This window comes from Pinus tabuliformis, chromosome 9 (genome assembly GCF_031772625.1).
Source record: "Pinus tabuliformis cultivar Carrire ecotype Pingquan chromosome 9, CPIR1, whole genome shotgun sequence".
NCBI classification, from domain to species: domain Eukaryota; kingdom Viridiplantae; phylum Streptophyta; class Pinopsida; order Pinales; family Pinaceae; genus Pinus; species Pinus tabuliformis.
Window position 1 is genome coordinate 1,316,574,451 of NC_142307.1, and position 19,647 is coordinate 1,316,594,097.

Sequence of the window (19,647 nt, forward strand, 5' to 3'; positions counted from 1 at the left end):
GCAATTCTGGAAGGTAGAGTACATCATGTAGAAAAAAAATCAAGAAGTCCAAGAAGTTTAAGCTTGTTGATGCTAAGTCCAAATGGCTTGAGACTTGACTTGTCTGCAAAGTAAAGTGCTCAATTTACATTGTCACCAAGGTATTCAAACAAGTCTTTCAAAAGGTCATATGGCAAGTTTCACCTATATCAAGAAGTCATACATCTTTCCAAGATTCAATAAATAAAGTATCAAAACAAATATTTAGTTACTCCAATATTGTAATGAGCAATAATGTCATGAGCAGGTTCAGGTGCTTTACCTCTCACTAGATCTAGTGATTTACCTTTGGCATATTTGTGTTATTGCTTGATTCTTTCTCATGGGATTTTGCATGTGGATGCATCATGTCCATTTCTATTACAGTGAATGCAGTGGAGATAAAACCTTTCTTCTTGATGGTTTTTACCCCCCTACATATGCAATTCTTCCTTCCACGTCCTCTTCTACCACATATTCCTTTAGGAGACTATTGTGACTAGTTATTCTCTTTCTATGCAAGGATAACTGCTTCTTCAGGGGACTAATACGTTGTCTTCCTCTTCCAAAAATATTTCCCCTGTCCTACAAACTTCTCTATAAGAGTGTCAAAAGTAATTTCCATGAGTTAGGCATTAGCTTGTAAGGATTCAAGTGTAACACCCTCCTCCCACATTTACCCAAATTAATCGATCCACTGGGGTAAACATGTGATGAGAGGATACTATGATTTGATTCAACCTCCTAGGTCACCTTAAGGAAGTGGAACCAACACAACACAACTAATCTGACCTTCTGCACATACCACAGAACCTACAGAACCTACAGGAGCCAACCAACCCTTCCAAGTGATCAACCCCTACCAGAACTTGACACTTCATTGCCCTAGAGCCTCAGTCGCTCCCATGACATGGGCATGCATGCGAATGGGGCCCTCCATTCACTCTCACATCATGGTAATGCAAGTGACTGGGGTTTTTTCAGGTAGTTTTGAGCCTACGACCCTGGATTTTGTGCCACCTTTTCAAGGCAAGGATTCAAGCCACTACCCAAAACTCCATGAAACTTTCAGGAATGAAAAGTAACATCGAAACAATGATACAAATGCAAATACTTGAATAAATACTTGGTTGGACCACTACTAGCCATGACATGTATTTCGTCAAACATGTCACAAATATGCATTCTATAGGGCATAACAACATATCTGAGCATAGGGGTCTCATACTTACCTGAGAATCCCTAATATGCAATGATGCTTTATCACATAAGGTGAATTTTCATCTATTAGGTCATATATTCATTGTACATTAATTTACAAATCAAAACATGATGAGAGCCATACATCATCAATGCCATGAAACATGCTTATAACCATCATATAACCAACAGAAATAACAAGGATACATCAGCCATAAATGCCTCATATGAACCAGTACATTTGTTCATAAAATACCGAGGAGAAATAGTTCTTATGATTGAATGCAAAATCTAACCTAGTATGGGACTACCACGTTCCACTTGACCGTAGATTGGTTGAGCCAAGTCTCTCTTTAACCAATCACCCCCATGCCATATTACAATCATCAATGTGGGACTTATAAGAAAAATCAACCAAGGCTTCCTGAGGCTACACCACCTCACCCTCAACAATAGAATCAGGTTTTACTGTAATCCCCACCGGATCACTAGGCCATAAACAATAAACATACAATATCGGGCTTTACCACAATCCTCACCAGATCACTAGGCCAAAAACAAGCACGGATGCTACCGGATCTCTCCACCTACACCATGAAGGGTTTGTCTGTCCTAACCTCTCGTCTTTACCGTGTATCTTTCCATTACCAGTTAAGTGATTCCTAGGACTATGAGGTCTCTACCATCTGGGCTTTACCGTGTATCCCATCATGGGATTTCTAAGCCCAATCAAGGGTACTCACCAGCGAGCTTTACCATTTGTCCCTCCATTCATTGATCAAGGGATTCCTAGGATTAATTGAGGTGTTCACATTCATGCTTTACCATGTATCCCATCCTGGGATTCCTAGGCCTTGTGAATAATACTAGGACCACCCCACTCAGCTTCAAGTCCATCCGACAATCTAGCTCAACCACATACAAAAGATCCCACCACACCATGGTTATCCAGAAATGGCAAGGCAAGGCTAAAGAACATTGCCACACCTGGCAAAACCCATGCCCATGACAACAAGAGAACCAAGAACACACATGCAATAATATGCATGCCAATTCTAGCAAGGAAATCACACATGCAAATCGATACCTGCAAATAATCTCATTGTAGCTACTAGATCCTGCACTTCCTTACTTGATATTTGCTTCCTCTTGTATTCTTTGCTTTTCTTGATCCACGAAGCCACTAATACTTTCCAAACAATAGTTCCCCCTGAAGCTTATGAGGAAATCCATAATTTGGAGTCATGTGTTCTCCATGACAGACATGTGTCCACTAAGTCTAAGATTCTTAAAGATGTTGCCACTTGGATGCCTAACCAGGGGCATACCCAAGGGAAGAAGGAAGCATTATTATGGAGCCTTGACCTTGTATTGCAAGATGAAGACTCTGCTTGGCAAGGTTTTGAGGAATAAGCATGCAGAAAGGTATAACATTTTCGCTAGTTTGGAGGATGTCAAAAGGGCACAACATAATTAGAATTTTTGCTTAGACAAGATTGAGGAGAGACTTGCACAAATTGAGTTACATTTCCAGTGTGGATTGGCTTCACATGTTCCTCCTGGCACAAGTGCTAGAGATCCAACTCCAGTCACCTCTTCAGATTTTTGAGTCTACATGTTTATCTCTAGTTTTTATTTTTACAGTACTTTCATAGATAGTCTAGTCATGTTATAAATGTTGATACTCTTTGACTTTTGGACTAATTATTCTATAGGTAGGTGGTTAAAAATTTGGTTTCCCGCTCTGCATATTGAGACCACCTACTCAGTGATGGATGAGATGATGATGCTTGATTGATGTATATGGTTTGCTTGATATTTTGAGGAAATATAACTTAAACTTACAACCAAAAAAAATTCTAAACTGAAATATAGTCTGTACCTGCATTAGTCCATGAGAGTTCGTGTTTGGTTTTGTTTCCATATGTAGTGCCAAGAGAGCTCACATTACATTCAAACAAGCATAGAGAGATGAGGAGAATTTTGGAGGCACATTTCTACAAATGCAGAGGGTTGAGCAGAGACATTAGTTTTGTCAAAGAGGTTAATTTGCCAATGTGTTACGGTTGGTTGAGGAAATTGAGATGATGTAGGTAGGTTTGCAACCTGGCAGGGGTGGCAGAGTGAATATTTGGGATGGCAGGGAACAATTTTGAAGGTTGCGAAAGCAAAAGACAAATCAATAGAGATCAAGCACTGATCAGGGTAGATTCACTTAAACTTGGCTCTAATACCATGTGAGGCCAAGTAATAACTCTTGAATGTTGATTTGCATTAATTTTTTAATTATAGCTAGATAAACCTCGTTTTAAAATAAAAATTCAATTCATTTTATTATTTGTATGATAATTTGAGTTCTCAATTTAAAATTTCAAATCATTGTGATAATATTTATATATTGCTTCAAAAGATACATACATTGAAACAACCTACATTAAAATATGATTTGGGTATTTTTTATCATCTCTTAAAATATTTTTTACATAAAATTTGGAAAAAATTAATAAATTTATAAATATGAACACTTAAAATTTACAATAATACAAATTCTATAATAAAAAATTACTATTCCAATTTTTTTTAATTAAAATATAATGGTTATTTTAAAAAACTAAATTATAAAACTTTTAAACTGCTTTAACATCTATTACAGGATAACACTAACCAAATCAATCAATCAATCAATCAATTAATTAATTAATTAATAAAAATATATATATATATATATATATATATATATATATATATATATATATATATATATATTCAACCACTTTATAAATATAAGAACTACAAACCCATTTGCATATTATGTTTACATAAAATACAATATTAAACATACATACTTTCTAATAGAGTTCCCTGGAATTTCTGAATGAAGTTTGGTTGGTAGAGAAAACCCGAATGAAACATTTACTAATATAAATGTGGTGACCAATGGTTGTAAATCCACTCTGACTCTTTGTATTCTTGCACATTTTTATTTGTATCGATAACTTTTTATTAAGTTTAATCAGGCATATAATCAAATTATTAATTATTTTTTCTAATAATATCTTTTGAAAATAATGTAGAGTTTGTTACATTCCTATTACAAATAAACAATTTTGAGTAGGTTTAATGGTTTTGTTTATATATATATATATATATATATTTAATATGTGCTTTGTAATTGAATTTATTTTTAATATGTGCTCTGTAACTGAATCTATGAAAAAGATTTATAATTTTTTAATATTTTAAATAATATTAATAATATAAATAATTCAATATGTATATAAAGAGTGATTTTATTTTATTGATATATGTTTTCTATATATTTTATTTAATATGATTATTGAAATAGTGTATTTATAATCTACATTATCTACATTAAAATATTTTTTTTGTTATTAGTCTTTTAAAGTATATGTCTTTCTCAATATCATAGAATATCTCTCTACATACATTGAATGATCTTTGCTATTAATATTTTTTTAAATATTATATGTCAACCATATATTTGTTATTAATAAATACTATATGCCAACTAAATATTTGTTATTAATATTTTTTAGAATGTTATATGTCAACTACATATTAAGCATTGAAGGAATAAAAAAATTTCCTCATACCTTAAATTACAAATCACCTATTAATATAATAAAAAATATGTCTCTCTATATATTTAGATATTACTCAATTGTATATTGAAATATTTTATTTATAATTCACATTGAATTTCTGCTTAGTTATTAATATATTTTAAATGTCACATATCAACTCCATATTAATAATTGAATAAATTGCATATCTGCCTCAAAATGAAAAATGAAAATATCATTTTTATTTTTATTTTATTTCAATTATTTTATCTTTCTCTATATGAAACCGATATAGAATTATGTTTCCATTAAAATATTATTTTTTTAAACACAAGAACCTCCTTTCGTCTCAAGTTTTAGACTATGAAAACACTACATTTCGATGTTGTGTATGTTTCCAAACAGGACATTGATAGAGTTCATGCCCTTTGGAAAAGAAGATCCACAAGAAGAAGAAAGGACAGTCAAAGAGGCCAAAAGGATTGTAGTTCCCAGTGCATCCTCTTTTCGAGGACAAAACAAAAGAAACTAAGGAAAGACAACCTAATAAAGAAGAATAGGCAATCCTCACTCAACATGGAGTCCTTCTGGTTGGAGATGCTTTGGTTCAAATGACCCCCTTGGCTTTGATTAGTCAGGCTATTCAGACACAACATGTTTCTTCTCCTGTAGACATTTAGTTCTTGGATGAGCTTGGGGGCTAAAAAAGAGCCCATATTTCAGAGAGTTCTAACTTTGATATAGAATCCACCCTGTTGGGCTCAGATGGAGCATTGGCTTTGGTTCTAGTTGAATTAGTTTTAGATGGCTGGTGTAAAGTTCAAAAAAAGAAGGGTAAAAGGTCTGGTTAATCAAGAAATGTTCGTTTTATATTGCCAGCTTCTAATGTATCTTTTATTTGTAATGTTTTTCTTATGTTTGACCTTTTCCTTTGTGGTGATCACCTTTGGAATGCTCTCATAGAATATACAAAATGTAATTTTATTTTTCTCCTTGATCAATAGAATTATGCGCCTTTTTCTAAGGAAAAATAAATAAATAAAGAAAATATTATTTTGTTATTAATATATAAGTGTTGTCTAAACATGTTATGTTTTGGATTTTTTGGTTGGAATATGATGATATTTGTTTGGGTCAAATCTGATTTTTTGTTGTTTAAAATGGGTTTTTGACAGCCCCAAGGGTTAGCTTAACTGGTCAAGTTCTCGTTGCTAAGTGCCTCGTCAATTGGGAGGTCATAGGGTCAATTCACCTCAATGCCCTTGGGGTTAGGCCATGCTAGTTTGGCCAGTGGGATTTGATTCCCTTCAAGGTTTTTTTGCCTAAATTTTCCCGTGGATGTAACGGCAACCCAGTGTCCACAAACCACCATAAAAAAATGGTTTTTGACTGCATATATGGTTTCAACACCCTTAAAAAACCCTGGGCACTTAGATTGTGGAGAGTTTACAACTCAAATTTGTTATTTCAAAAAAATCCCTTCAAGATTCTAAACAAATTATACTTGAAAATATGCCATAAAACCTTCCAGATAGTAGAATAGATAGACTACCACTTAATATATATAGTTTTAAATGCCTCATGTCAAGTGAACATATAGAATGAATTACACTTCGAGTTCATACTACACTATAATATCAATATTATATCTACATGCCATGTCTCAGCTCAATATTAAGCAATGAAGGAATTACACATATTCCTCATACTATATAAACTAGAATATAAATTTATTTACTTTCAATTACTTTATCTCTATATCTTAGATCTATATTAACTCTAGTTCTTCCAAGCGCTAAGAAGTATCAAATCTCTTTTCACTTTAAGAGAGGTTTGCATCTCAAGAGATTTGATCCATCTTGACACTTGGTAGATACGGAGTTAAGAGGGATCTAAGCTAGTTTAATTTCCCCTTTTAGATAGGCTATAATGGCATTAATACCATGGGTCAATACCATAGGTTCTCATAAACGTGGAGCTCAAAATCCATAGATAACTTCACCAAGTATAGTTTACTTTAACTACCCTAATAAAATTAATAATGATAATATAGAATTTTTGTTTTTATTATTTTAGTTTGAAGTTATTTTTATTTTATTTTTACCAAGCCAAAATGTTTACAGGACATTACATTACAACATATCTGCCATACTAGGCTAGAGAGCACCTCTCGATGTAGTAAAGTTGATGCAAAAAAATGTATAAATTGAAGTATTTTATTTATGGTGGACATTGAATTTTTTTTTTGTTATTACTATTTTTCAATTTGTTAATGTAAATATTATTTATTGAGTTTCAATTGTTATGTTGTTGTTGTGCACCTTTGATTGTTGAAACCTTAGGTAAGCTCCTGCAATGGCTTCCCCTGAGGGGGCTTCCCCCTCTCCTGCAAATGAGGTCATAGCCTTTCAGGCCTCAGTTGTTTCCCTTCAAAATAAGTCAAGAGCTAAAGAAGTACAAGTGAAATTTGTATAGAAGTTTGACGTTATCTACACAGTTCCCATCCCTTTGTTGTTTTGCAGATCAATCCTAACCTTCGCGGATCAAGCCATAATTGGGCCTTTCATTGGAATGTGGTTGTCCTCGTGATTTATGGAAGCTTGGATTGAAAAAACTTGGAAATCTATTATGAAAGGCCAGATCCTTGTATGCTTTTGGAAATTACTTCTTTTCCTTTATGTTCAATCTCAAATAAGATAAGGACATGATCATCCACAATGGCTCTTATGTTTTTGGAGCCAGAGGGATGTATATGAACAAATTGATGTTGGATTTTGATCCATATGAAGATAACATAAATGTTATTCTCATATGGGTCAAACACCCTCGTCTCCCACTATCTTGTTGAAGTGATGATTTCTTGCGAGCTATTGGGCATGGGGTTGGAAAATACCTAGTTTGGGAAGATCCAAAATGATCTCAGTTTGCATTCACAAAGATATGTGTTGGGGTAGATATCAAAAAAGGTTCACCCTTTGGAATCAAGCTCATTAAAGGTGGATGGAATCACATTCAGAGCCTAGATTATGAGCAATTGTCATTTAAATGTTGATATTTCCATGAGTATGGTATTTTTCTCGAGAATGTAAAAGGGCTCAATTAGGAAAAGGATCATAGAAAACAAATGGAGCTTAAGAGTAGTGGAAGATCCAGAAAAGAGGTGGAAAAAAAGGGAGGTCGACCACAACGAATACAACAACAGTTCAAGTTAAAAATGTGCGCTCAACTTTGGAGAATTAGTATGAATTTTTGCAACCCCGGGAGGAAAATGTACCAAGCGTAGGGGAGGGGATCCATAGGAGGAAGTTACATATCTTAATGCAGATGAGGGAGAAATCAAAGGCCAATAGAAAACAATAGAGTTGCAAGATGGGGACATGAAACCCATGGAATTGGTTGGTAATATGAATTAAGAGGCACCAAAAGAAAATTTTGGTAATTCTCCTCCCAAATCCAAAAATGTTGCAGGAGGCACGATAAATACTAAAGGAGATACCCTGAGGATCATCACATCCAATGAACTAGAATCTCTCCTCACCAAATGAGGGTAGCGTCTAAGAGACAAAAAGTATAAAAAATAATGAAAGTGCATCCCTCCAAGAAGACCGCAAGAGAAATAGAGGCTAAAACAAAACAAAAAATTTAGGAATCAACTAGTAATAATGGACATCCTTAAAAAAGTAATGCTCAAAGCAAAGGAAGTAGAAAAAGGAGGAGGTGACCACCCTACCCCCCTCAAAAAATGATGAAAAGCTTGTCATGGAATGTGAGGGGTTTGGGAAGCCCCGCAAAATCCTTGTCAATAAAAAACATAGTGAAGCAAGAGCGTCTTTGGATCCTTCTCCTTCAAGAAACCAAGTTAGGCGACAATGAAGCCTAGAAAATAGTAAGATTCTTTTGGTGAGGGAGTACATGAATTGCACAGATTCGCGCGAAGCCTCTGGGGGTTTAGGTATGTTTTGGTTAGATTATGCATTTAAACTTATAGACTCTGTAAAATACCAATTCTAGATAGTAATGTTCCTAGAAAGAAAAGATACAGGGGAGAAAATCCCCACGATTAATGTATATGCCCATGTAATCTATGGGGAGAAGGCAAAATTGTTGGATTCATTGTTCCCTCTCAAAGAAATATCATGGAATAATAATGGTATCATAGGGGGTGATTCCAATACCATCCTTTGTTCCTCAAAGAAGAGAAGGAGAAATCCTGTGTGTGATCCATTTAGAGAAAGAATGGAAGATTTGATTTAGAAATGGGATATGGTGGACATACCTACCAAACAAGGTAAATATACGTGGACCAATAGAAGAAGTGGGGAGCATCATATTGCATCAAGGTTAGATCCAATTCCTTATGCACATAAATTGGATCTTAAAGGGAATATATTTCTCCTCTTCCATCTTGGTGCAAGACGAGTCAGATCATTGGCCCATTTCTCTGCTCCTAGATCACATGGAATATCTTGGTAGTATTCCCTTTAGATATAATATCAGGTGATTAAAGGAGGGAGGAGTCATGGAAATAATTAAATGGGCCTAGAAATTACAAGTGATAGGCTCACCTACATATGTATGGGAAACAAAGCTCAAACTGGTGAAGTATGCTTTAAGGAAATGAGCTAAGGAGAACTACCAATAATCCAGTAAAAAGATAATGGAGATTGTAAAGTAGCTTGAAAGCCATCAAAGTATGATAGAAAATAGTAAGGTGGAGCTATGGCATCTAGATAAGGAAAAGGAGCTAAGAAGACAATTCTATTTGGCAGGTTGGCAAGAAGAAGACCTCTGGAGATTGAAAGCACAAACTTTATTGTTAAAATTTGGGGACAAAAACATGGATTTTTTTCCATAAGAAATCCAAGGAAAGGGGGATGAGAAATAGAGTTAAGGAGATAACACCCGAAGGTAGGCCAAAACTGATTGATTTTGCCAAAATCAAACAAGAAGCATACCTCCACTTTAAAAATATTTTCAAAGAAAGCATTGTTGTAGATCTGGAGAAATATCAGGATTTTCTCTAGTGCACTCCTATTATTGTAACAGAGTCTGACAATCATCATCTAATCAAGGAAATAAGTAGAGGTTGTTGAATCCATATGGTCATTGGACCCGCACAAATACCTCGGCCCAGATGGGTTCACCATTACTTTTTACAAATCCTTTGGCATATAATCAAGAAAGATATGTTGAGAATGATAAATGGATTGAGAAAGAAAGACAAGATTGGTGGTGGCACCAATTCATCCTTTCTGGAACTTATCCCCAAAGACTCAAAACTCGGGAACTTCTCTAGGTTTCCTGACCAATTTCTCCCTGCAACGCCTCCTATAAAATACTTACTAAAGTCATAGCCAACAAAATGAAGAAATTGTTTCCCAATTTTATATCGTGTAATCAAGGTGGATTCATGCAGCAGAGGCAAATTTTGGACAATATCATTTTAGTGTAGGAGGCAATCCACTCTAGCAAAGAAGCAGGAGAGCCTGGGGTGGTCATCAAGCTAGACATGGTGAATGCATTTGATAATGTAAGGCACTGATTTCTCTTTCTTATGCTTAAAGAACTGGTTTTTTGTAAATATTTTATAAGATGGATAATGGCCTAAAGAGGATCTCCATCGATCACCTCTCTAGTAAACGATTGCTTGATCTCTTTCTTTGAGGATTCAAGAGGATTGAGGCAAGGTTATCCTCCTTCCCCTTTGCTCTACATAATTCTCATTGAAATTCTAAGTTGAAACTTAGAGAAAGACAAGCAGGAAGGCAAGTTAGTGGGTTTGAGTATAGCAATAAATACCAAATGGGTCAACCACTCCCAATTTGCAGATGAAACCCTCTTTCTTGGAGGGGTCTCTAAAATAGTAGTCAAGTGCTTTAAAAAAATTATGGATACTTACTTAGATATTTATAGAGGGATGGTAAACAAGAAGAAAAATCATACATATGGATGGAATTTCCTAGAGGCAACATTAGTTGAACTCTATTAAGATTTATAATTCTTGATAACAATGGAATGGAGATCCTTCAAATAATTGGAATCTCAATTTCAATGGAAACAACAAATTAAGAGGCTTGGGAGGAAGTTCTACCAAATATTCAAAAGAAAAGTAACTCATGGGGAGAAAAATGGTTAAATGTATTAGGGAAAGTAGTCTTGATCAAAGTTGTTCTTTCCACTCTTCCATTATATTTAGGATCTAGGTTACTTGCCCAAAAATGAGTGATCAATTAGATTGGTGGTCTGATCTAGAAATTTCTATGGTGTAACATCTGAGAAGTTAAGCATAAAACAAAATGCAACAACCAAGTTATTAACATATGCAATCAAAATTTAAATAGTGATGCATACGTGAGGAGCTAATATTTCTTACTGAGGTTTACAGTGTTTTGACGTGCTTGTGCTAATTTGGAACTGATATCTGCAACAAGGATTTGGGGACAAATTTCCACCTAACCATAGGCTTAGCTGCCCAATATATTTCAACAGCTAGCCACCCCGAGCCCTCAACCAACTTACTACTACCAATGATCTATTCCCTCCAACATTTCCTTCCTCAAGAATGAGTGAATGAATGCTTGCCTCTTCTTCCACCCTCTCCACAATTAAATAGAACAAAGGGCTCTAAAAATCATAAGTGGTTGGAAAGGGATATGCATGTACACCATCCATGTGTCCATGCCAAATTTTATTTTATTTATGTATTCATATCTTTTCTTCGTTAATTCTTATTCTATTTATATTAATATTATTTTATTTATTTTATTATTGTTATTACTAATATTATTATATTTATTTCTTCTATTATTATATTTATTTATTTATGTACTTTATTATTATTATTATTATAGGGTATTACATACTCCCCCTCTTTAAGGAACTTCATCCCAAAGTTAAGTTTATTTATTATTATTTTTAACCCATGATTGCCAAACACCCTTTGCTGAACTAGTATACCAACATACATCGAAATTTCGACAACAACGGGGAAATCCTGAGGAATCTCAAGCCTCTTTCCTAACTTTCGGAACCAAGCATATAACATCATCGGTATATATCATATCCCCAAGTCTTGCTCGAAGGATTAGACCTCATATATCCCAAGGCAAGCATCTAGTCCTAGTACTCAATGAATTTGAGCATCTCGCAAGGCTGGACCAACTCCCTCCACAAATCATTAAGGTTCACAGCCATAGGAATCAAAGTTGTTACACCCTCTCTAGACTTTGGCATCGAAGTCCTTACGCCCCCTCTATACTTTGACATTGAAGCCCATACGCACCCTCTAGACTTCAACAACCCAATCCAATATCATGCACTCGACCTCCTTAAGATGGTCATATAACTCTTCAAGAACTATCCATCAAGAGCTACACAAGGCAATAGATACATTGGAATATGTATTGTTGGTTTATTTTGTACCCAACCCATATGATGTTATATATTCTCCCTCGTACATATGGGCTCCTACTAGATCATCAAATAAACTAGCATTCTCATCCTGATTGTGATTTTCCTGTCAATCACCACATCTCAACATGAAACCCATGCATTAGTTATCATCATAACCTCATAGAAATAATCCTTATGCCATATCATATAAGATACTCGACATGTCAACTCTTGCATGCCATCATGAGAACATAACATCATTGTTATCACAACATTCTAAATAGTAATGATTGTATGCTCATGCACGTCATGAAATATGCAAGTTATAGCTACATGCTCCATATGCCATCAACTTCTTTGTAACAAAGACATATTATTCCATCACATAATAAATGAAATCACATCCTCATATCGTAACATTCTAAGATGAGAATCATACATATAGAGCAATAATACACTATAGAATTCTTATCATGATTCATCAATTTCAAAATTAAAATTTCAAGATCATTATTATTATGGGGTATTACATATGGCAAGAAGGGAAATATGACAATGAATTCCATCTTGTTAACTGGAATACTTTTCACCTAACTAGAAACTACAAAGGATTGGTGATCAAGGACCCACAATATATGAACATGACATTGGGGGGAAATAGTGTGGCTCCTCATGTCTGATTCCAAAGAATAATTGAATCAAGCCTTCCTGCGAAAATATTTTCACAAACAAAGGTTGTTGAGGACGGAAAATGAATCCTCAACCAAGAATGGACCGAAAATATGGAGGCTATGTAAAGTGGTGGCTCTCATTATGCTAACCATTTAGGATGAAAAGCTGGAAACGAAGTCCGCATCAAAATTTGGAAGCGCATGCCACCATCTTTTCTACTAGAAGAATACATATAAATGATGGATCTTACAACCTATATGGAAAGAAAATGACATGAAAGGCATGTTGACATATCTCAATGGGATGCTAATGGTGTATGGGTTGAATGGGTGTGTCGAGACATCCCCCTAATCTACAAAATTTGTGAAAGACTCTTGTGAACTTGTTAAAAGGATTTGCACCAATTGAAGTTTCAAAGGTTGATTGACCAATTTGGATGGGAAATAAAAAGCATGCATACACAGTCTGAGACAGATATGAAAAGGTGGTCAAAAAACTCCCACATCCACCCGCAGACAAGATATGGAATAAAGTTTGGCACAAGGATGGACTACCAAAAGTTAATATCTTCTACTCGAAAATTGTGCATGGGAAAATCTTGATGGAAAAAAACATTAAAAAATGAAATATCTCAAGTCCTTCCAGGTGTATTCTATGTGGGAAAGAGGAAGAGGATATTCCTCGCGTGTTCAGATAGTGCAATTTTACTCTAGATTTCTGGAAAATGGCTTTGGGTAATTTCATATATATTTCAAGCATTCTGAGAAGTTGGTATAAAATGTATGAGTCCTAGAAAGATAAAATACCTTGGAAAAGAAAATCAGATTTAGTTATAATGATATTTTTGTTGGCCCATCCAAAGTAGCCATGTTGGGTCATTTGGCTATCTCGTAATAATGTTATTTTTAATGATCTTAGTGTCCACTATCAACCAACAAATTTTTAAATCTTTTATTTGAGGAAATATCAACTCATGGATTTGACCCAGCTAAAATTTAGGAGTACACTCCAAGTGAAAGGAATTGGTTCAAATTTATTTCATCTTCTCATCATGTTGGAAGCTCCATCAATAAACCATTAAATAAAAAGTATTCTTGTGTAAGAATGGAGAGTAATGAATTCCTCAGTTGGAGGGAAAGTATGGAGTAATTTTCTCTCTTCTTTGATGGGGCCTTGAAATGAAATCTAAGGGAGGCAGGAGGGAGGGTAATATAAGTTCTCGATGAATAAATTGAGATTCAATATGCTTAAGGTTTAGGGATATATCGCCATAAATAACCAAGTATAATTATTGGCATTGTGGGAAGGATTGGAAATGGCAGTTTTAAAGAATATTTAACATATTTAACTTAGCTATATTCGTACAACAAGTTCTTAAATTAACAGACAATATAGTTGGTGATTAAATTCATATTCTGCAAAGAATCCACATACAAATGGGAAAGTTTGAATCCACCCATCTCTTTCATGTAAAGCGACATCTCAATTCTAAAGCAAACTCCCTAGAAAATAAATAAACCTCTTTGGAACAAGGAATGATCCTTCATAATAACGAAGAATGCTTATACAAACCTTTGCCATGAAAAAATAAATAAACAAAAAGATCTCTATAGAAGAGGGCACCATAAGTGCAAGGGATAGAGGTAAGGCCATTACAAATCCTCATCAAAACACTGACAGAGGAATAACAAGGATGGTGAGACACCTAAAGTTTGCATCAGATGTTTAGAAATTATATTTTGTGACAAGTATGAGACATTTATTCCCCACCTGGTTTAGGTAGCATGATATTCCCAAGAGCATGGACATATCATGGCTTGGAAGCATCCCTTGTAATTGCATGAAGGGATGGTGGATAGGGGTTTTAATTTAGCACTTGAGCTTGGAACGCTTCAGTAGAATAACAATGATGGACTTGGCTTAGAATATTAGCTATGAATGTGCAGGTTGAGGACTGATGGATGGTAGTATTAATGGGGGGGGGTTAAGGCCCACGAGCAGATGCAAAATGGGTTAGAAAAGGATCTAGTTGGCGAAGCAATTCTTGAGACATGTCGAGCTCTTCCCCTAAGGATTGTGGTTCACATATGGTTTAGGTGAAATTTTTGAGCTTCACTACGACAATATATGGAAATCAACATTGACGACACATCTCAAAACACTTTGGTATAGGAAAATCTAGATATAGCGGCACAAATAAAATATATGACATCCACCATGGAGCACATTCTATTTCTGATGAATAGACAAGGTGAAATGTTGGCTAATAGAAACCAGGCTCAGTCCCTCTTTATCAATAAAAAAATTGGTATCTTACAGACCAAGATGGTTGTGTTGCAAGGAAAACTAGAAATGCAGGATTGTTATTTGAATAAAATTGAATTTGATGTTCAAATTGGTTCAACAGAGGTGAACATGGAGTTGGAAAATTGTGCATAAATGGGCACTCCTCCATTCAATGAATCAATCCTCCAAGAAGGTGAGGAAGCAACACATGTTCCAAAGGATGCTAAAGATGGTCGTCCCCAATCGACTAGTTAGTTTTTCCTTCTTTTTCTTAGAATATGTATTGCAGATATGTATTGGTTTTAGGTGTTTTTTGGAAGACTTTTGTATAGCTAGAACAAGACTAGGATAGACATAATGAGCAGTAGAAGGCATGATATTTTTTGGTCTGGTCCAATGCTAGAAACTGAAGAATTAATTGAATATGTAAAAGGTGTTAGCATTGAAACCAACTTAGTTTAATATAAAATCATAATCATTATGTTGGAAAAAAAATGAAAACATTATTTTATTATTTTTAAATGTAACATTACAAAAAATATCTCCCCCGTATTGGGTTATAAAGAACCTCTTAGTGAACAAATTAATGTCAATTTTGAGTATATTTGATATGTATTAGATCATTATATTATTTCTCATCCATATCAATGCTTTGAGAGTGCAAAAATGGGAGGAATCAACTCACAAGAGCATTTTTTTTCGACAGGTTCCCATTTGGTGAATTGGGGTTTTAAAACTTTTGGAGGTAGTTTGAGGCATTTTTCAATTTTTTTGAAGTAAAAATATTGTTTATGTTAGTCCCCATGATGTTTTTCTACACTATGATATCTTTCCAACGATGCAAGAACGACCTCAAATGAAGTCAATATGCAAAAGTTATGCCACCTAGAAGTTGACCTTCTTGTTTTGACCACCATGATTTGAGAGAATGCCATGACAATCTCATTACTCATGGAAACGAGGCTATCCATGTGACCGTGATGAATAAGACTCTAGAAGAGTTGAGTTGTAATTAATATTGAGGGTTGAATAGGTCAAATTTAACCCTAATTTGTCTATCAGGTTGTGTTATAACTAGGCCACTAGGAGGAAAAGTGGTTTAATTCTATTAGACACCTAATAGTTAGGGATTAGGTGAGAAATTTGTAAATATGTAAATTATGGAAAATTGAAGAGTTAGAATAGGAAGAGACATTGGAATGTGAATCCCAAATATCACAACTCCTCATGTTATATAATCATTTTACACTAAATATTTTAAGCAACAATATATTATGCATTTAAGTTTCCTTTAATCCCTCTCAATACTTAATACATTTGGGGTTAAAATGGATGTATGTTAGTTTAATTAAGTTTGATGCATACTGATAATCCAATCAATATATTGTATTTGGTTAATAGCGAAGAAATATTATTTCCCTTTAAGTATTTTCATGGGAGTCTCATTTGTTTAAGAATGGTATTAAAATCTAGAATTGAAATTGCATCTTGGAGAGGCAGGATGCATGCTTCGATCATATTTTTCATAGGTTTAATATAGGTGATATAAAAAAAGTTAAGCTCACATGGGAAGAGTAATGTAAAGACTCATTACTTGAATAAAAATTTGTATTTCAGAAGTAAAAGAAACATAAGTAGGTTTTCTCTATATTTATGTCAATTGGATTTATGGTAGTCTATGTTTTTATGTTATGGAAATCAATTCAAGACATTTTTTTTAATACTTAACACTTGATACACATATATAGATATCACCATCTGAGGTTGTAGAGTTCACCTCACTTCACTTAATGCAATGATAGTTACCCTACAATGAAGAAAAAATAATCATTCAAATCATACCCCTAAAAATACTTTAAACATGATTAACATATGAACCAAGATTAACCCACATATGGTTGTGACTAATTTTCGTAACAATCCATCTTTATTATCATTGAAAATGCATCAAACTAAATTCATAGAGATGTAAACATGCCCTCTATGAATTTTACTAAGAATAGAATTTCCATTTCAAAGGAACAAAGCATAGTAACTCCATGTGAATGATCATTAACGTATTTAAATGAAGAAGAGTGTGTTACTTAGGAGTTTACCATATATGCTAGAAAAATAAATATAATGTATCCATGCAAACGGTAATGGGCATGGAAAATATAGAGAAAATTTGAATGAGAAAATGTTATTGGAAAAATGTCATGCTTAAAGAATGTAACATAGTATATCTAGTTTTATTGAATTATTCACATTTCTTGAGAAGTAAACCATTTGAATTTAAGCTCCAATATAAAATGAATTGTGTTTTTATAACACCTCCTCCCACATTGATCCAAATTCACAAGCTTGATAGGGTAAACGTGAGATGAGTGTCACTATGACATGACCCGACCTCCAAGTTCCAATTAAGGAGATGGGCCCTACAACTGAACGCTTACTGACATCCTACGGGGACTACAAATCACCTAAGAGATAAACAACCACCCCAGGTGATCAATCCCTGAGTTGTGACCCTTTTTCTCTGACCTAGCACCCAAACCATAGGCAAAGAGAGGCAAGAGTGTTTTATGAGGCCCCAGCTGCACACACGAGCCTGCGTCTATGCGGTTATGACCTTGTTGACGGTGTTGGATACCGCCAACTTATAGGGGGTCTCCTCAATGTGAAGTCCCTATTAAACTTGACATAGTTTGGAGTAGGAGCTACATCAAGATTATCGGCTCAACCACCTGTTGTGATGTTCAACAACCCCCACATTTGTTAATTTAATGGCTAATATTCTATTAATAAATGGGGACCCTTAAAAAATCCTTCCAAAAAAATAAATTTAGCTTTTAGGCATTTTCTCGTTATTTTTTGGAATAAAGCAAGATATTAAGATAAAACCCTTTGAAGAGCTAGAAAATGCTCGTCTTTTCGCATATCACACGATCAAGTGTGCTAAAAGCCCTGTTAACGACCAAAACTTGCAAAAAGCGATCAAAAGGGATTATTGTGCTTAACCTCGAAACTATTAGGATTTTTTCATTTGAACTAAGTGGACTACAACATTTCTTATTAAAATAAGTCCTGCATTGCATATCGCCACTTACAAAGGGAACACCCTCACAAAGTATATTTAACCATGTGATATGTGATATTGCGATTACATGGTCACCCTTAATGCATCGCATTGGAAACCCTTAAGAAAGATCTGAAACCTTACCAACCATGCGACATTACGAAATGCGATGGAAGCTCGGACTTGATTGCCAACCATGTTATAAAAAACACTCAAGTCCGATGCGCAATGAAAAGGGCTTTATAAAGAAAATCATATCAAATAAGCTATGCTTTGAAAGCTAATAAATAATGCCTGGCATTTCGTATTTCACAGAAACCAAAAAAATGGGAAAGAAAGCGCACACACGAAATGCGATAACGCGATCTGCGATATTGCATCGGAAATTACAAAATTGACGTTTTCGTAGTTAAAAAGCTCGCTACCCTAATAAGTTTCTTTCCCGACTTACGATGCAAAACATTAATGAGCAATAAAGCTAGGGATAAGGAACCATTAGTGGGCATTTAGTACAGGTTAATGGAATTTACGTTTGAAAAGTTGTTCGACATGATACGATATCTTATCACTTGTGTTTGAAAAGTTGTTCGACATGATACGATATCTTCTCACTTGCGTTTAAGAACTCCTTTCTTGTGACCATTTCAAAGTCATCTGTATCATTCATTATTATGTTCATTTTTACTTGTGTCTATCCAATAACTTCTGCTTTGCTCCATTTTCAGGACAATCCACAACAAGAGTTGTTGGGAGCAATAGAAAAGAGGGGAAAGGAAGCTGCATCTAAAAAATCAGAAATGATCCCTCTGTTCTCTGACACTACATGCATCAAAGACGAAGGAACCTCGACATGGGAGGCCATGTATGATTTATTAGAAGAGGAGAAACCAAGACCTCCCGTAACAAAGGCCACATCTGATGGTCATGTTTCCTCTGTCGCCTCCTTCTTCGAGACATCATGCTCATTTATGCACCACATAGCCGCAAGGCCGAAGATAATTTCATATATAGATATGGTTACGTGGATAATTGCTCAGGTGGACGTCTCAGACAAAGAATTCAAGAATAGAAGGTAGGAGGTTAAGGGATCTTTTTCACTAGACAGCCTGTGGCTTATGTATAATCTACCATAGCCACATAATCTCTACAATAAATAGTTCCTCGAGAAATTTGCTAAGGAGAATGAAGACCCAACAGATGTCATGCAGACCTGGATAGAAAACGAAGGAAAGATCAAAAATGATAATATGGGTTTATATTCTACAACATCTATCTCTCCCCCTCATAGTTTTGCAGCATCCCTGCTATGTAGAATGTTCGGCAAGCCCGATAGTACCAAGTTTTCCCTAGAATAGCTTCCATTAATAGATGCATCCGTAAATGCAACAATAATGAATTGGGCCCAAATTTTGTTTGATAATTTGGCGAAAGACATAA